This window comes from Lissotriton vulgaris, chromosome 8, assembly GCF_964263255.1.
Source record: "Lissotriton vulgaris chromosome 8, aLisVul1.2, whole genome shotgun sequence".
Taxonomy (NCBI): domain Eukaryota; kingdom Metazoa; phylum Chordata; class Amphibia; order Caudata; family Salamandridae; genus Lissotriton; species Lissotriton vulgaris.
Window position 1 is genome coordinate 1,207,712,557 of NC_141696.1, and position 22,604 is coordinate 1,207,735,160.

At 48.8% G+C, this 22,604-nt stretch overlaps 1 protein-coding gene across 1 annotated transcript in view; it reads right to left on the reverse strand.

The window, feature by feature from the left end:
- EXOSC8 (exosome component 8) overlaps window positions 1–22,604 on the reverse strand; it is a 289,111-nt gene that overhangs the window by 148,054 nt on the left and 118,453 nt on the right. The window lies entirely within an intron of this gene.

The following is a 22,604-nucleotide window of genomic DNA, read 5'->3' on the forward strand; positions in this document are numbered from 1 at the left end:
ATCGGTTCGCAGAACGGGGAGGATGGGTGGGTCGGTAAGGAATCTATCACGAACTAAGGTCTCTTACAGATATATCGTTACAGAAGTAGTAACTTGTGCATCTGAAAGAGACACGTTAGTGATAGATTCCTTACCTTAGAATAGATACCCCAGCAATACCAACCCCGGTGGTGGGTCTGCGAACCAATAATCACACCAGAAAGTTCTGGAGGACGGAACGGCCAAAGAAGCTATCCCTCCGGACTGGACTGTCCAGGCAGTCGTGTCTTGCGAACGTGTGCAGCGAGGCCCACGTAGCTGCCTGGCAAATGTCCTGTAAGGGGACTCCTCGGCCCAAGGCAGTTGTTGTTGCCGTGGCTAGAGTGGAATGAGCCCGCAATACAGCAGGAGGCTCCTTTTTGGCCATGGAGTAACATGCCTGAATACACAAGATGATTCACCGCAAAATGGTCCTCTTGTGTACCGCCTTTCCCTTCTTCACGCCCACGTAACCAACAAAGAGTTGGTCATCCACCCGGAACTGGCATGTGCGATCTAGGTAATAAGAGAGCGCATGTTTTGGGTCCAGACGGTGGAGCCTCTCTTCCTCTTTCGAGGGATGCGGAGGCGGAAAGAAGGTGGGCAAGGTAATGGACTGCCCGATGTGGAAGGCCGTGACAACCTTGGGCAGAAAGGAAGGTCTTGTCCGCAACACAACCTTGTCCGGATGAACAGAGAGGAAAGGTGGAGTAGAAGAAAGAGCCTGGAGCTCACTCACTCTCCTGGCAGAGGTGATGGCAACCAGGAAAGCAGTCTTCAGGGTAAGAAGACGGAGAGGACAGTTATGGAGCGGCTGAAAGGGAGCACACATTAGATAAGTGAGTACAAGATTCAAGTCCCACTGTGGCATCACGAAGGGAACAGGAGGGAACATGTGTGTGATGCCCTTCAGAAATCTATTTACAATGGGGGACTTGAATAAGGAAGGCTGATAAGGTAGCCGTAAGAATGCGGAAAGAGCAGAAAGGTACCCCTTAAGAGTGCCCAGAGCAGAGCCCTGCTGGGCAAGGGAAAGAAGGAAGAGTAGAACTTCAAAAAGGGGTGCAGAGAGAGGGTCCACAGCCTTTGCTGTGCACCATGCCACAAATCTGTTCCACCTGCAGGCGTATACCGACTTTGTGGAGTGACGCCTGGCTGCCAGAATGACATCACCGACTTCGGGAGGCAAGTCAAATGGCCTCAACTGCCGCCGCTCAATCTCCAAGCTTGTAGGTGGAGACTGGACAGGTTCGGGTGGAGGACCGTCCCCTGCTACTGCGACAGAAGGTCCTCCCGAAGAGGCAGACGAATCGGGAGATCGACTGACATGCTGAGTAGCTCGGGATATCAGTATCTTCGTGCCCAGTCCGGAGCCACCAGGATAACCTGGGCCCGGTCGCGCCTGATCTTCTTCAGCACTCTGGGCAGAAGTGGTATAGGCGGAAAGGCGCACAATAGATCGCAACTCCACTCGCGACGAAAAGCGTCGCCGAGCGAGTGCCGCCTTGAAAATTCCAACGCGCAGAACTGATGACATTGCGCGTTCTCTTCTGTGGCGAATAGATCTAACCAAGGCTCTCCCCACTGCTGAAAGAGGCCTTGCGCCACGTCCGAGTTCAGACGCCATTCGTGATCTATCATGCACCGATGGCTGAGTTCGTCGGCCCTGGCATTCAGAGAGCCTGCCAGGTGTTGAACCACCAGGGTCATGCCCTGATGTTCCAGCCACTGCCAGAGGCGCAGAGCCTCCTGGCATAGGGTCCATGACCCCACCCCACCTTGTTTGTTGCAGTACCACATGGCGGTGGTGTTGTCCGTGAACACCTGCACTACACTCCGCCGGACAGAGGGGAGGAATGCCTTCAGTGCTAGACGAATCGCCCGCAGCTCCAAAAGGTTGATATGGAGCCGGGACTCCGCCAGAGACCAGAGGCCTCTGATCTCCGCCTCTCCCACGTGGCCTCCCCAGCCCTGCAGGGACGCGCCAGTCACAACCACGTACTCCGGGTGGGGTAGGGAGAGGGATCTGCTACTGACCCAGTCGCGGTCTGTGAGCCACCACTGCAGTTGTCTCGCAGTGCCCTCCGAGATCAAGACCTGATCGGACAGGTTGCCCGGATCCTGGGCCCACTGAAACGTCAGGTCCCACTGCAGAGCCCGCATCCGCCACCTGGCGTGATGCACCAGAAGGATGCAGGAGGCCATCAGCCCCAGAAGCCGCAGCGTCAACCTGACCGAGACTCGAGATAACGGCTGAAAGATGGGAATCAGAGCCTGTATATCCCGAACCCGCTGTTCGGGAGGGTAAACCCGAAACTGCGCCGAGTCGAGAACTGCTCCGATGAAGAGGAGCTTCTGAGAGGGACACAGGTGCGACTTCAGCACATTGATGGAGAACCCCAGCAAATGCAGGAGGTCGGCCGTAGTCTGGAGGTGGCTGACGACTGTCTGGAGCGAGCCCGCCTTCAACAACCAGTCGTCTAGGTAGGGGAAGACTGACACCCCTAACCTGCACAGATGAGCTGTGAACACCCGTGGGGCGCTGGTAAGGCCGAAGGGGAGCACGGTAAACTGAAAGTGCACTTGACCTACTGTGAACCACAGGTAACGCCAGTGGGCCGGCAGGACGAGGATGTGGAAATAAGCGTCCTGCAAGTCCAACGCTACCAGCCAGTCTTCAGGGTCCAGGGCAGCTAGGACCTGAGCCAAATTCAGCATCTTGAACTTCTCCTTCCGGAGGAAGCCGTTGACGTTCCGTAGGTCCAAGATAGGGCGTAGACCCCCCTTGCCCTTCTTGGGTACCAGAAAGTAGTGGAAGTAACATCCACACCCACCTTCTGGCCCAGAAACGCGCTCGATGGCACCCTTGGCCAAGAGGGCTGTGACTTCCTCTTGCAGAAGTTGCAAGTGATCCCCCGACACGCGGTGGCATTGCGGTGGCATGGATGGAGGGGTCGCCTCGAAGGGGAGGGAGTAGCCCCTTTGGACGATCTGCAGCACCCACCTGTCCGACGTGATAGTGCGCCAGTGGGAGAGGTGATGGCGAACCCTGCCTGTCTGCGTCACATGGGCCTGAAAACTCGGACTAGGAAGGTTTTGAGGCGTGTGTTGTGGAGGAAGGTGCGGACTGGGCTCGCCGTTGTCCCCGACCGCCGCCATGGCGGTTTCCACGGCCGCCACCGCGCTGTTGAACATTTTGCGACATGTGGCTGGCAGCACGTGTGGGGGCGCCCCTTCCGTAGCCACGAAAGGAGCAAAAGGCACCCGTTTGCTGGCGTGGGGCCGCGGGGCTCAAGGACTTGGCCGTAGCCCTGGAGTCCTTAAAACGTTCCAGCACATGATCTGCCTTGTCGCCGAATAGGCGACGGCCATCGAACGGCATGTTCAGAAGTGTGGCCTGGACATCGGCCGAGAAGTTGGCGGAGCTCAACCAGGCGTGGCGTCGAACCGCCACCGTCGTTGCCATTGCCCTGCCCAGTGAGTCAGTTGTATCCAGCCCACACCGGATGGAATAACGAGCTGCATCTCGGCCCTCCGCAAGGGTTTGGGCATTTTTGCAGCACCTCCGCAACCGTGTCCCACAGAGTGTGGGTGTAGCGGCCCAAGAGACAGGCGGTATTTACAGACCGCAGCCCGAAGCTTACAGACGAGAACACCTTCTTCCCGAACTGTTCGTATCTTTTGGATTCCCGGTCGGGCGGGCCGACGGGAATGTGGCCTGGGAATTGGAGGCCTGGATGACCAGGCTCTCGGGGGTGGGATGGGTGGACAAAAAGCATGGGTCGCCCGGGGCCGGGCGGTAGCGTCTGGCCATGTTCCTATCTACAGGCGGGCCTGTGGCGGGCTTGGACCAAGTGCCCACAAGAACGTCACATAAGGCCTCATTGAACGGCAGCAGAGGCTCGCTGGAGCTTGACTGCGGTTTGAGGACTTCAGTGAGGAGGTTAGTCCTCACGGCCGCGACGGGGAGCTCAAGGTGTAAGGCCTTTGCTGCCTTAGTCAACACTACACTATATGTAGACCCCTCCTCCGAAGCCACAGTCGGAGGCGAGGTAAATCCAGTGTCTGGCGATGTGTCAAGACCACTGGCCTCCCCAAGCTCATATGTCCAGTTCTGTTGAGACTGTCACTCCAGTGCCAGAGGGTCCTCAGACCCCTCCCAATCCTCCTCGTCACCCGTTACCTGTAAAACAGGATTAGTAGACAGGGCCTCCTCGTGGAAATAGAAATTTACATAGGTTGTCGGAAGCGGCGGCGTTCCGGCGCCAGAGTGGGACCGTAGGGAACATTGGGGTCGGCGACCACAGCGGGCGCCGGGGGCTACACCCGTGGGGCCGGCGAGGTCGACCGGCGACGACCCGGATCCGGAAGCGGATCCAGTGAGGTCCTGCGGCGCAGGGGCTGAAGCACCCGGCGGCGTCGGGGCCGGAGCACCCGACCCGCTAGGGCCTCCAGACGGGACCGTTGGGCCCGAAGGCGCCACGTAACGAAACTGAGGAGGGAGGGACCTCATGGCCATGAGGTACCGCTCTATCTCCTCCGGCGTCGCGCCGTGCCCAGGGACCCGAAGGTGTGGGGCAGGCGGCGACGCTTGCGACTCCCGCGGAGCCGCGTGGGCAGTGTCGCCCGAGCCCCTGGCCGCATCGTGCGAGCTTCGGGATGGGTCGGAAGAACGATGACGTCTCTCCGACCTCTCATGCCTCTTACCTGAGGACTTGGAACCTGATGACCGGTGTCCACTCCCGGAGCTGCGATGACTCCGACCTCGCAACCTGTCCCTCGACCTCCTGTGGGACCGGGACCTGGAGTGGCGCAGGGCCGACTGCCGGAGCTCGAGACGCTTGCGGGACCGCTCCCGCCTAGCCTTCGACGTCAGGGCCCGGCGGTCGGAGCAGGTGCGGTCCTCGTGATCGAGGCCTAGGCACTTCAGGCAACGGCGATGGGGGTCCGTGACCGACATCATCGGTCGCACTTCGAGCAGGGTTTGAACCCGGGCATCCCTACCGGCACTGATAGAGTCGAAGAAAAAGAATGATCAAAAAGATCAAAAGTTTTGTCAAAAAATGACTAGGGGTAGAGCTTCTACGGATCTGCGCTAGCTAGCGCGGAAAAAAGAAGAACTGACATCAGCGCGCATGGGAGGCGTCTAAGTACTCCGACAACGTCATTCCGGCGCTAACGACGCCGACAACGGACGCGTAGCCGCAGACGACGCCTACCGACGCGCAGGGGTATTGCTACGCAAAAAAATTCCGGATTCAGTCTGACACCTGGGGATATTCTAAGGTAAGAAATCTATCACTAACGTGTCTCTTTCAGATACAAAATGGTATTTTTAGAAGTCAATTAAATCAATACAATTTTTATTTGTCTGATAAACAGCTAGATCTGAAAAAATAATAAAAACAATTCATTGGTACGACATATTATAAAGATCAAAGACTGAAATACAACGATTATAACAGCTACAAAGGCTTTGGGGCATTTCTACTAATATTTCACGTATCGCATTTTGTTGCATTGCGTGAAAGGGAGAGCGCCAAAATGTGCCATATTTATTAAGCTATTGTGTACTACTGCTCTCTCCTAGAGCCGATGCAGTGTGCTGTCTAGGGCCAAAACAGGCACCCTTGCGCCATGCCGCAAAGGTGCCTGCAGGACAAGCAGGATTGATTTGTGCAAGAAGGAATACCTTTCTGCACAAAAAACAACCTTAAGGGACAATTTCCTGCATGTATGCTCCTAAAGGCAGCACACATGCAAAGAGGAAGTAACAAACAGAAATAAAGGTATTTCTTCTTGTAATGTCTTGGTTGGTTAGTACACTATTTCTGCGCAAACCCAAGTATATAAGCCTTTGGAATTCTGCGTTTACGTCAAAATACATGGGCGCATACTTGGGAACGCCAATGTTCCACACAGGTAACGCCTACCTGACGCAAAGCAATGCGTGGTTTTTACTAAACCACACAAACCCACGCAAATCAACTCTGCATGGTTTAGCACAAGCCAAAATGGATTTTACGTTTAGCTATGCTTCTAACGTTGCGCAATCTTGATGTGAAACCTTGGCAAATCTGGGCCTTAATTCATTAGGAAACTAGCCTCTTCCAGAGCTTAAGAGATGGATTTAAAAATGATACACCAGCAACACAGACAGCAGTTGTTTCCAATGTTTGCGGAAAAATAAAGCTTGTCTGCAGTATCGAAGACCTGAATTTTAGAGCAGCGGCTTGAGACTATGTAGTCTAGCCTCCTTATTAATGAGTCCTAAATTAACTCCAGATAGGATTCCTCATGTAGTATGACTATAATTTGATAGAGCCATCAAGCTACAGATTCCTGACCGTAGAATTATCCCCAGGCATCAGACTGGATCCCGAAAATCTTGAGCTGTACCCCTGCAAAAAGGCTGTGCCTTTGTAGGCACCATCCCAGTGCGCTGACATCAGCTCTTTTCGCGACAGTCAGGACAGACCCAGAGAGATATTTTTTCGATTTTTTGATGAAGGTATTTTTTGAGACTGGTCTCCAGTTATGCCAGGGATGGTCCCTAAAAACCAACAGGTTTTAAACTGTTGTGCCTGTCATAGTCAGATGTCTGTGACAGGCCCACACTTGGTTTGTCTGTGGTGCTTGGAGTGGGATTAGGACTGTAAGACTTGCGAGGACTGCCGCACCATGAATCAAAGACGCTGTGGGAACTCACTCTGAAGCTCCTCACTCCCTGATATCAGACGGCCTCGTGACGGTCAAGATCCCGGTCACGAGGAAGGTCCCGGGACGCTCTCGACGATCGTCATTGCAGTCCAAGTTGTCGGGTAAGTCCTACAAAAGGAAGAAGTCAAATTAGTTGAAGTACTCTTCGAATTCACCATGCTGGTCCAAGTCCTTCAACGAGTCATGAGAACGACAACATTGCTCGAGGCTTCGCTCCCTCTGCAGAGCCCGTGCATGGGTCCACTCCATTCCTCACAGAGTTTCTTGGAACCGGAGAGACCCACATCCAACACAGAGTTTTATGAGACTGTGCACCTCACATTTGGGCAGCCTTCACCCAGTGGTTTAGAAGTGGCCCAAACTGGATTTCCACAAGCGCGTCCGGCCTCAATGCCAGTGCTCGATCCGGAGTGGCTCAACTCGCGAGGCCATGACCTTCCACAGAGCCCGCACCAGTGCCACTGTTCACGCCACCATCTGAGACAGGCACTGGCTATGACCATGTCTTCCGAGTCGGAGCCAGTGTCTTTCTTTTGATAGGACTGGAGAGGAAGACGATTGGGAGTGGTCTGAGGAACCTAATGGATACCACAACCCCCTTGATGACCAGATGACGACTGGTAGAAGGAACTGGCGGATGCCAGTGGTTTGGACACTTCACCAGACACTGGTTTGGTCTCCCCTCCAACTGTGGATACAGCGCAGGGGTCATCCTTTGTAATGGTGGGTAGAAAGGCAGGTGAGGTCACGGACCTTCAGCTGCCCTCTGTGTCAGATAAGACTAACGTCTTAACAGAGATGCTCCAGCTGGAGTTACCTCCTCTGAACCTGTACTCCATTTTAATGAAGCACTTACGGAAGACCTGTTGGGACCTGGTCTAAGCTCTGCACACAGAAAAAATTGCCCGCCGCCATTGCCCCACTCCAGGTGACCAAGTCACTAAGCATGGCGATTGAGTCATCGGTGGCGCTCAGATGCCATGCTTGGTTGAGAACTACTGGCTTTTCAGGGGATATTCAGGCAAAAAGGCAGACTCACTGATGGAGTGCTTTATAGACAGCTGGTTACTGCCATGTCTTTGAGCCTTATCCATGCCCTCCCAGTGTGCTTTTCACCACTTCTTTGGCATGGGCTTGAAACCAGCTCCTTTCCCACCAAGGAAAAAAGCTTCCCAGCCTTTTTGTGGCCGCATGTAAAATCCTTAGTAAAATAAAAGTAGGAAATCCAGAGAATAGTTGAAGAGGTTTATTCAACGAGGCACAGTACTGCTCAGTCCCAGTCCAGCAGCATAATGACCAGGATTCTGATTCCAAGTGGAATCACATCCAACTGCATGGCAGGTGCTAAGGTTAAAAGGTATACAGAAAGAATTAAAGGGAAAGAACAATACAAATAAGGAACAGATCACAATGTAACACATTTCTCCCCTTAGAAAATTAATAAAACAATGGCAATATAAATAACACTATAAACCTAGACTTTCATGAAGAAACATTAGGACAGTTAGAAACTCTTAACATTCCATACTTTTCCATCTTGTATAACAGCACTGTTACGATTAACTTTCACAATTATGATAGGTCTGCCAAATTTCATTTCACCTTTAAGCAAAATACCAGGTTTGCTATCCTGACCCATTCACCAATTGTGATAAAGTGCCATCTTTCTTGCATGGGTATGCCCCCACTTTTTGCTGAACTGCTGATGTGCTTTGTCTGAGCGTGCCCTGGGCTCCTGCCAACCAGGTGCCCAGGGCCTGTGTTCCTTCCCTAAAACGGTGTTGAAACTAAAACCCAATTGTCATGTCTGGCCACCTGTCAGCCCCTAGTAAATGGTACCCTAGGCATGGTGACCAGAGAAGACCCCTAAGGGTTGCAGCACTTATTGTGCCACCCTTAGGTGCCCTGTACCCTGACACCCACACACTGCCTTTACAAGCTGAGTGTCCTGGTGCAGAACTAAACAAAGAGTCGACATGGCACACATCCCTGTGTGCCATGCCCACAAGACCCACTGCCCTGGCATACCTCAGTCACCCCTCTAGCTGGGTGCCCTATGCCAGTGGTGTGGGCACAGGTGCAAAACCCCACTGCCCCTACAGTACCCAGGCCCATTCCTGGGCACTAAGTGCAGTGATGTCATTCAAAGTATATGTTGCTGGGAGGTTGTCATTACGAACTCCACAGCACCATAATGGCTATACTGAAGACTGACAAGTTTGATATCAAATTTCTCAGCACATTAAATCCCACACTGGCACCAGTGCAGATTTAATGTAAAATGCACCAGAGGGCATCTTAGAGATGCCCCCTGAAAACCTAACCTACAATCCACGTCTGGTCTGAGAGGCTGCCTAGGCTGCCACACAGCAGACATGTTGCTGGACCCCTGGATGGAGAGCCCCCGCTCTACTGGGCTTGCAACAGTGCACATCCTGGGCGAGGGGCTAGGTCTCCTCCCCCAGGATGGGCAGGGGGGAGCTTCAAAGGTCTTCCGCCCTTGTGAGCTTCTCCAGGCCACTTGGTGTACTCCGCAACTGGCCCCCACCAGTTTCCACTCAGGCAGGAAGACTGGCAGGAAACCCTATGTCAGGAAGGGGGGTGTGCCAGCCTGTGCCATCCCCAGCCCTCAGGTGGGAGAGGCGAGGTGAAGCACGACCCCAGGCTCCAGCCATCTTGAAGATGGGAAGCCCTGCCCAATCACAGCTAGGCTCCTGCCCCTTTCCCACAGAAAAGGAGCAGACTAGGGGGTGTACCCACCCCAGGACAGGGACCTATTGGTCCCTGCCCTACCTGTAACGCCCCTAAATTCAGTATTTAGGGGCACCCTGACCTTCTTTCCTCAGATCCTGATAAGGAAACAAAAAAGAAGATCAAGAAGAAGACCCGCCGTGCAGCTGCTAACAGGACAACACCAACCGACTTGGCCCCAGCCCTACCGGCCTGTCGATCCTGGAACCTCCTCCTGCTGAATCCCTGCGACTCCTGCGGACAGCAACCATGGACAACCCGAGGACCTGCCTGCCTTGACCCTCTAACAGACTGGGACTCCCATGAGCATAGGCTCTGCTCCAACAACTATAACCCTGGTGCCAGCCAGGAACCGCAAATCCAGCCCACTTTGCACCCGCCAAGCCCGGCCTGTGCCCGAGTGATCCACGAGGACGTCTCCCAGGCGCAAAAAGTCCAATGCCCAAAGACCCTCCTCGACGACCCAGATGACGCCTGCAGACTCAGAACCAGGGACCCCTCCAACCGCGACCAGCTTAGGGTAAGATTTCCCGAAACTAAAAGACACTCTTGCACCCGGCGCCCTGCGGCTCCTGGTGCCCTCCTCTGGGGAACCTACCTCTTCTCCAAGATCCCAACTTACTTCTCGTAGTGGTGGTCGCACCTGAAGAATCTCCGTCCCAGAGTCTGCAGCCTTTGTTCACTTTTTAACTTTCCCATTGGATAACATTGAGTGCCTGACGGGCCGCCCGAGTGCCGCTGGAAGTGCAACTACTACCCTACTCTACTTCCCCACTTGCCCTGAGTAAGTGATCAGGAGCTCAGCTTCCACAGCCGTGTGGCCTCCTTGTTTGCAGCCACCAACCACAGGCCCCCTACCTTCCATTGGATTGCATTGGGCCTAATCTCTCTGCACCCGATGCCCCTGTGCCGCTGAGGGTGTAACTTATGTACCTTCCCGACCCTGGTAGACCCCTGAGTCTATGCCCAGAACCTTAACTTCGCCAGCCGAGTACTCACCTGCAAACCGATAACCCACTTCCTTCTATAGGATAACATTGACTGGTTTGACTCGAAACATCTTTTAAGTGTGAAGATTTGAAACTTTAAAATACTCATCTAAAATCAGCCGAATAAAGAATTTCACATTACTCACCTGTGATCAGGAGAGAAGCCAGTACTGTACCTTTCCAACAAGGGGTGGTGAGGGACAGAGTCTCTGAATTAAGCAGAAATCTCTCACCCAGTCAAGAGATCAGGGCTAGATCCAACACCGTTTTTTAGCTCACTGCACCATCCCAGTTTCAGAACCTGGCTGTATGCAAATTAGTCTGTTCCTGTCCCAGTGCATGATGGGAACAGGGCAAACCAAACTACAAAAGCCAATTCTTACACTGGGAAGGAAACAAGCTCCCGGGGACCGGTTTCTGGCATTACAGCCGTCTTCGGCCCGGTTTGCTTGAATCCTGATGGTGCAATGAGCAAGGGTCTCACATCTGAGAATACCCTTCCACGCTTAGGGTGGACAAAAATATTTACAACAAGGGGTGGTGAGGGACAGAGTCTCTGAATTAAGCATAAATCTCTCACCCAGTCAAGAGATCAGGGCTAGATCCAACACCGTTTTTTAGCTCACTGCACCATCCCAGTTTCACTGTACCTTTCAGCTCAGTACTGAACCGCAAAAGTAATTTTAACTGTACTTACCAGTAACCTGAATTTTCTTCCATAGGAAACCATTGACTGCTTTTCTGTGAAAGTGTATATCTTTGCAAATTTCAAATATTCCTTAAAAATCGTACCAACTACTAAAACGTAATTACTTACCTGTCTTAATTAGAAATCCCAGTGTTGGACCTATGAGCCCAGTACTGGATTACAAATGTAACGAGAACGTACTTTAACTGTGACCTGAATTTCCTCCCATAGGATAACATTGCTGGATTTTCACTGAAAAGTTTTTAAGTGTGAACTTTTAAATTACAGTTATATTCTTTAGAAATCACTGCAATAACCAAAACGCTTTTACTAGATTGTTTTCAGCTTAGGTCCGGGGACTGAATCTAGGATCCAGTCCTGGAGTTCCAAAAGTAATCTATAAAGTAATCAACTGCATTTATGTAGAAAACCCCATTGAGCTCAATGTTAAATTGTGTTTAAAATTGTGTTGCCAATTGCAACCAATGTAGCTATTATACTTATAAAGTCTATTGCCTTTCTGCTAAGTAATTACCTAAAGTCACTCATATTGAGAAAAGTATATTTTGATATCTTGGTTCTAAAATAAAACAACTATCTTTTGATATAAAAACAATTGCCCGATAGTTAAGTTCTTGAGTGTGAGAGACCATTTGCTGTCCGAATGTATACAACAAATGCTTTAAACTGTCCTCTGATATTGCCTTACTGCTCGACCAAGCTACCACTTTAGAAAGTAAGGCCATATCTGACTTTAACCTCTGTTATACCTCTGGGGATTGAGGACTCTATACAGTATACACCCTGTACCTTTCTTTGGTCCAGTATATATAGAGCCACTTTCTTACACCATTCACAAAGTGGGGTTCTCTCGCTCTCATTCGAAAGTCATAATATTGTTTGCATTTTTGTTGCTTAATCTCAACACTGTGTGCAGCATCTTCTTTAATAACCAAAGGACTCTATTTTTTATAATTTTACAAAACCACCATGAGCACAACTTGGAAACAGGTTCTCTCCCTTTAAGCAATCGAAAAGGAGAAATTTCAGTGGTGGAATGTGGAGTTATGCGATAGAGCCACATTTTCTCCCTCAACTTGTCTTTCCACTGAGACTCATTTATGTATTCCATAATTTTGTGTCCATAAGATATCCTGTTTGAGGGCTCTGTTGTGTCTCTCTACTTGACCATTTCCATGTGGGTCATACAATGCTGTTGTGACATGGCGAATATTAAAAAAATTAAGAAAATCAGTCATCTCATGAGACCTCATTTGAACATGATTATCCGTGATGAGAACAGAACTTCAGGATAACCCTCACGGGAAAATACTTTTGAGAAATTCAATGACAACATTAGAATTGGCATGTGAGACAAGCTTTACTTCCTGCCATTTAGAGTGATAATCGACCATCACTAAAGCAGTCATGAGGCAAAAAATTAAAAGGACCAACAATATCAAAACCCACCTTTTGCCATGGATGGTCTGGCCATTTAACAGGAATAAGGGGAGCTGGATCACATTTAAGCATGTTTTCACTGTTCACGCATTCAGGACATTCTCTCACAATTCTGTCCACGTGCCTGTCTAACCCAGGCCACCAAAAAATAGATCTGATCAGCCTTTTCATAGAAGACATTCCCAAATGACCATAGATGACATTCACCAAGCATTACAGTCTGGACAGTCAGGTCCGTCATGACTGGCTCTTTCCCAGTTTGGTCCCACTGGACATTTGGGTCTAATCGGTTCGCAGACCCACCACAGGATTGTTATTGTTTCGGTATCTATTCCAAGGTTAAGGAATCTAAAGCCAGAAGTCTATCAGATGACTAAGTTCCTTACCTCTGTAACACCTTATCTGGTAGAGACTATCTAGCCGCAGAATCCTTACCAACCCTCCCATCCTCCAAGCTATGCAAACTGATTTCTGCAAAGGCTCACCCTTCTCAGGCCCTTGGTACTGCACATCAGCAACCTTCTTGGCTCTGCACTTCTCGCGGGAAAATGAAACTGATGTCAGAACGCTGGGGTAGACGCAGAGCTGACACCGACCGGCACGCAGGGGTGCTGCTCGATATTTTCCAGACACTGTCTGACCCCTGGGGATAATTCTAAGGTAAGGAATCTGCAGCAGAGTTTCTACCAGATAAGGCATTACCGAAGGTAGGTAACTTGCTCTTTATGACTTATGAGGTTCACAAAAAGGTCAAAGTGCACACCTTTTAAACTAACATAACATATGAAGTGCATACATACACATAACCCTATACCAGTGGAGAACCTCCCTTTTCATAGAAATCATAAGGTGCACCTTCACTTTCATTACCATTAAGAAATTACTAGTTCTTGGGAGGCACACATTCCCTGCAACCTCTGACAACATGGGTTGTTTGGAGTTTTTCACACCCTGTTTACAAAATTACAACCGCCTTTATGCTAGTATTTTAAGGTGTATAAATGGGGAGAAAGAATAGATTAGAAAATGTTTGTACACAGCCGTCAAGTCTTTGTGGGCTGTATAACAAAGTGAAGCGAGGTTATAAATACTGTAGACGAACAGAGAAATTAATCAAGGACCCCCACTTTAAGTATCACCATATCAAACTAAGTTTTGAATCCAGGCAACCACTAATCAATAAGACCCGACAGAGTAAAGGGACAAAGCATGCTAGAAAACAAAGTGACTGATCTGCAGGTTAATTTCTTAAACAAACTGGCTTTCTCCACCTTCTTGCCATCTGAAAAGCACACTCCCTGCATACATTCCTACAACTGAAAACCTACCAACCAAACAGGATTCTACCAAGTCCAAACAACACCCCAAAACCTATCTCTGCTTTTCTACCTTTTCGCAGTCTGTTCCTACCTCCAATCTAGCAGCTTGGGTACCTATCAACTGATTTTTCTCAAAGGTACAATTGCAGTGACCCCACTAATGGTATTTGTTTTTTAAATAAAAGCTAGATAAATAAACAGCTACACTGAAGAAAAAAACAAAGATGATTATATATACCCCATTCCTTAAACCTAGAGCCCAATGCAAAATAGGTGAATAACCAAGCCGTTTCTTCTTGGTAAACACTGTTTATGTAAAAATTTTTAGAGGTAGTATTCTGAATTTCAACAAGAATTAAAGAACTAAAAGCATTCCAGTGGCATTTCAGTGCCACTGATCATCTTCTGTAGTACAGGAAACATATGCAGTCTCAAAGAAGTGGGTACAACTGAATATGACAGGCAGTGTGAAATCTTTATTGTGGTTAAGTATCTCTAAATAAGAATGTGCACTGGTGCAATCTTCTATATTTTAATGTATAACAAAGATGATATAACAATAATTTTAATTCCTTTCCTCATATGTTAACTCAGATCCACGTTTCTAGAAGGATGCTAACCCTGGAACACATCCCCATCTTGGTCTGCAGTTAAAAACAATTTACATTAATAAAAAAAAAAGACTTCCATCCACATTGAGGGGTGGTTTGGCCCAGTAGGATTCTGAATCTCAATTATGGCATGGAGGCCTACGCAGTCCTGATCTCAATCAATATGATAGACAAGTGAGCACTCTAAAAGGATGTGGATCATAATCACTTGCTGGACCACCTCATCTCCACTGCTCTGCTCTTAGAGACTGTTGGAAGACCGAAAGCAGAGTACTTAATCAGGCGCCATCCACATCTTCGCCAAAGCACGCTATGTATGCTGTACCAGTTGCCTCCCTTACTAGTGTTATAAAGGTTACATAAATGCAGGAGTAAAACAATGGCCCCCTACACATGATAAGAGGTCACTGCATAAACAGACAGGAATGTTAGGAGCATTATGTTTATATTGCATTGTGTGCAAGAAGGAACGCTTTCAGTTTGGCCTTGAACTGAATGAAGCTAGATGACAAAGAAAAGGCTGTACAAGAGGAAGGCAGGTGTGTAGAGAATGCTCTATCTCCTCCGTTATAAGCCTTAGGTTCTGGAAGCAGCTAAAACAAATTCGGGAGGAGAAAAAGCTGAGAAGAAGGATCCTGCAAGGCATATGTAGACATTAATAATAAGCATTCTCAAAGTTAATAGGTCTCACCTTTGGATCCTATTGGCAGTGTTTTTAGCAATGCTGTACAGCATCCCTAAAGCTGTGCAGCATGAATAAGAGAAGGAATAAAAGTCACTATGCATACGCATGGCTACAAAATGATGCAGTACATTTCTTTCTTTATATTTAGCTATCAATCAATCAATAAATAAATAAATAAAAATATTAATACACTTTCTTTTTCCAAAAGCGGGTGGGTGGAAGCAATACAGAGGTCGCAGACGAGAGGGAAAGCACCAAGGATGGAGGGATAAGTACACAAGTGAGAGAGCACTGGCGAGAGAAACACATGGTTGAGAGCAACACAAGCGCTGGTGAGGGGTGGGAGTAAAACACAGGTGTAGGAAGCCAGCTCTGTATATACTTTACCAAAGTAAGGTATAGTGTGCACAGAGTCCAGTGGATACCCAAAGGCTTACAGATGTAAAAGTAGATATAATCTTACTCTCTGTTTGTGGTAGTGTGGGTGAGCAGTAAAGCTTTATCAGAGGGTAGTGTTAAGCATTTATTGTACACACACAGGCAAGAAATGTCCCACACTCAAAGACTGAACTCTGACCAATTGTTTTGTTTAAAAATATTACTTAGTTGGATTTTATTATCAGAACCAAGCCAGACTTGGTGCAGGCAAGTGAAATATTTCTTCTCTGGTATAATACAGTTTGAATGCAGTTAGCTTTGTTACAGGTAGGTCAAAAGTTCAGAAACCGTTGAAATTACTTTTCAGTTACTAAGCAATTACTTTGTGATTACTTTTTAGATTACTTTAAAGATAACTTTTCCTACTCAGTACGATATGCTTAGATATCACACTGGTACGCGAGTAGAACTCAACGCGAGTAGACGTTTAAGAACAGCGACGGCAGTAACTACAGGAAGAGAATATTCACTCAACAGGTCGTTATAACCAGTGAAGATAAGAGAACAACAAGTCCCAGAAATCATTGGCTGACTGATCACGCAAACACAGAGATCAGCCCCTGATGAAGGCACTATTCAGTGCCGAAATGCATTGGGCAGGAATTGATAAAATGTGAAATGTAATATGTTATTATTTGTTATAAAGTGTAATCACAGTGAATATTGCATAATGTATTGAAAAATTTTGTGAAAATCTTTTGATCACAATTGTATAAAGATTACGGAATGTAATACAAGTTGATTGATTGAAGATAATCAGATTATGATAATAAATAACTAATTAACAATTGCATACAAAGTTGAAAGTGTATAATCAATTAAGGTGTAGGACAACACCATGTGCACAGTGTACAACTAGATGAGTGTTCATCCCATCATAACTTGTTAATAAACCACAGGCGTGACAAACCTGAATAGTTGCAGCACCATTAGATTAGAGTGAGAATAAAAGTTTAAATAGGAGTGCTCCTCACACACCCCCAAAACTGTTTTAGATATCACACTGGGACATTTCCTTGACAAAAAGTAAGTCAGTTTTGATCGAGACACAGTTTCTTAGGTTTTCATACAATTTTTAACTCCACACTTAGAACTTTTTCCACAGGAAAACAGTCAATGTAGTCCTATGGAAGAAAGCCAGGTTATCAGTTTAAAGGCGAGTAATCTGTCTTGGGAGTTGGGTTTCAGGTGTTAGAACCAGGGATCCCCCCAGGATCGAGAATGCACTCAAAGATCACCCTCTGCAGCACTAGGGCAGCCGGGTGCAGAGTGCTGAGGCCCAAAGTTATAGGAGGCCTCCGGTTGGTGGCTGCTCACGGGCACGGCACTTGGATGTGGGAGCAAAGCTTCTACGGTTCAGCTCAGGGCAAAGGGGTTCAGAGTTATCACACAAGGTGTGCCCACAGGGGTGGCCGGGTGCAGAGTGCTGATTGGGTGTCTGGTGCCCTGTTGTTTTCAAAGGGAGTTGCCGGTTTTGGGTGCAGGGTCGGTACAGGAAGTGTCCCGGGAGGAACCAACAGCTGGGCAGGTAAGTTGGAGGGCTCGTGGACGTAAATGTACCTGGGTTCTTCTTCTCCAGGGTGGCCGGATGCAGTGGTGCCTTTTGAGGTCTGATTTCACCTTACGGGGTTACTCATGGTGGGGTTAAGGGGAGTGTCTCTGTGCAGAGGCTGCAGGCGACATCGAGGAGTCTTTGAGGGGACCAACCCATGGAGGAATCGGACTCTGAAGCGATGCAGGGCCTTCCTGGGACCAGTGGGCCACTTCCACTTAGGCTGTGGGCGTCGTGCGCAGTGGTGGTTCCAGGCATTGAGTTTCTTTCTCCTCAGCAGACTCAGTCTTTCTTTGGTAATTCTTTTGAACAGAGCTGCTGTTCACAGGAGATCCGGTCTTTGTTGAAGGCAGTCAGTCCTCCCAGGGGTTCTGAAGGTCGTTAGCTGCAGAACAAGGCGACTTTTGGCGCAGGATCGCTGGAAACTGCAGACAGGCCAGTAGGGCTGGGGTCAAGTGCGTTCTTCCCTTCAGTTTCCTCTGCTGGGCGTCTTCTTTCGCCCTTCTTCATAGGTTGCGGGAATCTGCCTTCTAGGTTCAGGGCTGCCTCCGAAATACTCAATTTAGGGGGGTGTTTTAGAGGTCTCGAGATCAGTAGCCAATGGACCTTAGAGTGACTACACCTTTGGTGTGCTCACCCCACATGGGGGAGTGGGCACAATCCCTAACACTGATTGGAAAATGGCTGCCATCTACAAGATGTCGGGCACTGAAGAGTGGGCTTCACCTCGCCTCCCCCACCTGAGGTGTGGGGTTGGCAGAGGTGGGGACACCTTCTGGGCTGTTCTAATACTTCCCTACGGACTTCCAGCCGAAAAAGGGGTGAGAAAGGAAGGGGGCCTGCTCCTGACAGCAGGGAGAGGCTCAGGGTTGTGATACAAAGGCTGCAAGGCCTTTGAAGCTCCCCGGTCACAGATGGCTTTTCCTGACCAGGGGAGGTGTGACCACCTCTATCCAGGAAAGGCTTTTTTTCTGGGCCCAGGTTGCAAAGGCTCCCACCCCAGGTATCCAGAAACATCTTGTGGTGGCAGGCTGGAGTTTACCAGTCAAGGAACCCAAACGAGGTTGGTCGTTTTTCAGGGGGCATCTCCAAGATGCCCTCTGAGTGCATTGTATAATAAATCCCACACTGGCTCTATAGGATTTGCATGATAAATGTTAAAGTGCTATACCTTAGTAGGCTAATGTGTCTACGATATAAATCTATGTGTAATTTCCAGATTGCTGGTTTCAATTCCAGAGATCTATGCTTAATCTATAGTTTGCTTGTTCCAAGCCTAGTAGATCAATCAGATGGTTAATGCACATTCAGGAAATATCCATGTTTAGTTTTCAGGTCATAGGTTCAAATCCTAATGAGAAAGTCGAAAGTCAACAAAAAAAATGTGTGTAATTGGTTGGTCATAGGTTTAACAGCTAGTGACTAAAACTTGATTCCATAGGTATAGCAACGTTAAGCTATCAGTAGGTAATAAAAGAAGAAACAAAAGAGAAATTCAACACTAAATTGAAGGAATTGCTCAAAATATACCCTTGTGACGCCCAAATGCAACCCCACGCGTCGCTTATCCCAGTCCCTACACAAGTTTTAAGACGCAAGGGGGCCTCAGTTGAGCTTGTTTATTGGGCCCTCCGGTTAAATTGGACAGCAGTAAGCCAGTAACTTAAGGTTAGTTACATAAGGAATGGAGCATGCTTGTGCCCAAAAGAGCTCAATCTTGGCATGCACAGTAGTATCGGACATGCACCCTTGTCTATCTCACTACCATGCTTGCCCATAAAAAATCCTACATAACTTTTTGTTTACCTGAACATTAGATTGTAGCTCTCAAGAAGCCCTCTCAACAAGATCACTATTCATACAAACCTGCAACTGGGCAGGTAGTAGGCAAAAACTGCAAACCATATGCTGGACTTTTGTTCGGTTATTTAAGTAACATGTTAACTTTAAAACAATTAGCTGCACACGTGACCATGTAACAAGATTCCATATTTCACTGCCCAACAACTGATACAAAACTAGATTAAGAATAATAAATTGGTGCATCTAAATTAAGATGATGGACCAATGTTTTCATAGGACTCCAAACTGAGTCAGTCTCCCATTTTGTGCTTACATGGTATGGCCATTTAACACAGCTAGTGCTCAGCTAATTCTTTCAGGTTTCGCCTACACAGCTCATTCACTGTACTGTTTCCAAATCATTCAGAGCATACCATTGGTTGATTTCTTCTGACTCATTTGCAATCCTTCGACTGCTTAGCTTCTTCCCTTCCTTCCTTCCTTGTTTTTGCTCCTCCATGGAGCATGGAACAAGTACATGTACTAATCTTAATCTTTCTAGTCTCATTGAAACATACAATTAAAAAATAAATAAATTTATAAGCGTTTCTATATTATTCCTGGACGTTCAATGTGCTTTTTAAACTTTTAACACTAGCATATGGCTTCTTGTTTATGCTTTCACCCTATCTGCCACCTCTACTGATGCTTTAGTTAATTACACCCACAAATGTACTATTCTTCTCCACTCTACACCACTCCACGGTACTCTAAGCCAATCAACTACTAAACACAACTCCAATCCATTCCAGGCCACACTCTTCTACTACCCCACATCACTAACTTTTAGGCATGCTGAACAGCAACTACACCCTGGCCGGGCACGGTGGGGAGGTGGTCAACCCTCCAAAGGCAGCCAACGCGCTGGTCCCCTTCCCAGGCTGCTTTTGGCACCAGGGACCTCATCTCTTGGGGCCAGGTGTATTTTTAGGTCTCGCCTGTCGATGCGCATGCGCATCGAGCTTGCGAGACTATGGGGGCTTATCCACTCTTGAACCAACTTGCAAGGAATCGTGGCGATTCCTTGCAGTGCCCGTGACTTTTAAGCTCAATGCGCATGCGCATTGAGCTTAAAAGCGCGTGCACATCAGTTCCCTCATCCGCACGTCGCATTTCTCCTCCCCCCTCGCCCCCACCCCTGCCCGCCGTGTCGCATTTCTCCTCCCCCCTCCCCTTATCTGCCTTCCCTCCTCGAGGTTCTCCGACGCCCCGCACCCTTCACTTTCCGGGCCACTGTGCAGTACAAAAAACATTTATTCAAACAGCCAAAGTCTTAAAATTACATAAGCATGCGTGTCGGACAGGAATTGGGAAGAACCCGATATTGACATCTAATCGGGTGTTTTAACAAAGTCTCCCTCGGACACCAAGCCGAAATTAACGTGTGATCGGATGTTTAAACAAAGCCTCGCTCGGACATCAAAGAGAACACCGGTTGTGTCTAAAGGTGCTATGGGCGTGTGAATTTCCCATTACGTTAAATGATTGCCACTCGTCAGTCACTCTCTGCCGGCCTGTGTATGCCATTCTTGTCGGCATGCCTCTGCTCTTTGGTAGCCTCGCTGGGCCCCTCTATGCCCGAGCTTCTAGTCCTATAAATTTCAGGGTCTCTCGCTCTCCCTTCCTGCCTCTGCCTACCCCCCTTCCAGTTCCCTCATCCGCACGTCGCATTTCTCCTCCCCCCTCGCCCCCTCCCCTGCCCGCCGTGTCGCATTTCTCCTCCCCCTCCCCTTATCTGCCTTCCCTCCTCGAGGTTCTCCGACGCCCCGCACCCTTCACTTTCCGGGCCACTGTGCAGTACAAAAAACATTTATTCAAACAGCCAAAGTCTTAAAATTACATAAGCATGCGTGTCGGACAGGAATTGGGAAGAACCCGATATTGACATCTAATCGGGTGTTTTAACAAAGTCTCCCTCGGACACCAAGCCGAAATTAACGTGTGATCGGGTGTTTTAACAAAGCCTCGCTCGGACATCAAAGAGAACATCGGTTGTGTCTAAAGGTGCTATGGGCGTGTGAATTTCCCATTACGTTAAATGATTGCCACTCGTCAGTCACTCTCTGCCGGCCTGTGTATGCCATTCTTGTCGGCATGCCTCTGCTCTTTGGTAGCCTCGCTGGGCCCCTCTATGCCCCCTGGACCCCTCTATGCCCGAGCTTCTAGTCCTATAAATGTCAGGGTCTCTCGCTCTCCCTTCCTGCCTCTGCCTACCCCCCTTCTCTGTCTTTGCTAGTCTCTCCTTCGCACCCCTTAGCCCGGTACGTTTCCTCTTTTATTCTAGCATTTGACCCAGTAGCCCCTTCTTACGGCCTCGTTTCTTTCCCCCCACAGTGTCTCCGCTTCCCTCATCTTAAATTCTCTTTCTCTCTCTCACTTTCCACCTGGTGCACGCTTTTTTCGTTCTCTCCTTCACGCCATTTCTTATCCCATTCGCCCACCCTTCTTGGTTCCCATGTCTCCCCTCCCCCCCCCCCCCCACCACACCCATCACCACTTTCCCTGCTGTTTCGTATCCAGAGTGCTATGGGTCATAATGTAGTCGTGGGTTATTTGCCCCCCAGCCCCAAGTGACGTAGTAATAATAGCTTTAATCCGAGTGTCACTGCATCAGCTGTGCACTGAAAGCTAGCCCTCTGCTCGCCTCTTCCTGCCTCAGCCCTCTCTTTCTTTTTCCACTTTTTCCTCCTCTTGAAGTCGCTGTCGTCTCTTCCACCCATCCATTCGATCCTTTATTAGTCTAAATATTCCCACTGTCCGTTTTACTTCTCTCATCTGACCGGCTCCTGGTCATCTCTCCCTCTCCTTCTCCTTCCTTTCTCTCTCTCTCCCAGGACCATCTTTCTCCCTCTACCAGATCCTTTCTACAATATGTCGTCCATTTTATCACGTTGGCCCGTCTCTACCTTTATTAAAACCCATTCCTGATACTTGCGACTGAGTTCTTTGCGCTCCCTTTCTTGTGTCTCCCTTTTTTTTTATCTCTCTTGCAGCCTTTTATTTTCTTCTGTCACTCATTCTCACAGCACCTCGCGCTCTGCCCTTTCCCTCTTTCCATAAACCGCTCTTCATTTTCTCTCCCCCCGACACGCACTCACCTGCCTCTCCGCACCCCTCATTCGACGTGTCTGCCACGACTTTCTCTCTTTCAACCAGTCCCCACTTCTTTAATTCTCTCATTCACGTGTATCTCCATATTTCCTCTTTCTACTCGTGTGTCTCCTCCCACCCTCTCCCCTCTTAACTATCCCTTTTGACTTTTTCTTGTTTCCCTTCCCCTCTTTTTCTCTTTATCCCCCCGCAGGCCTTCTTCCTCCTTTCGCGCACTCTGTGAATATTTCCTGCCACCCCCTTCCTCCACAGATCATTCCACTTCACCCTCGCCCTTCATTGGGCACCTCGTCCTCCCCTCATACCCTCCGCCCGCCGTTTCCTGTCTCCTCACCTACCCCCGCGCCTTGCTGATGCACCGTGACTATTGGCGCCTTTACGACGGGGAGTGACTTACGTCTGTTTTTCTCTGGTGGGGG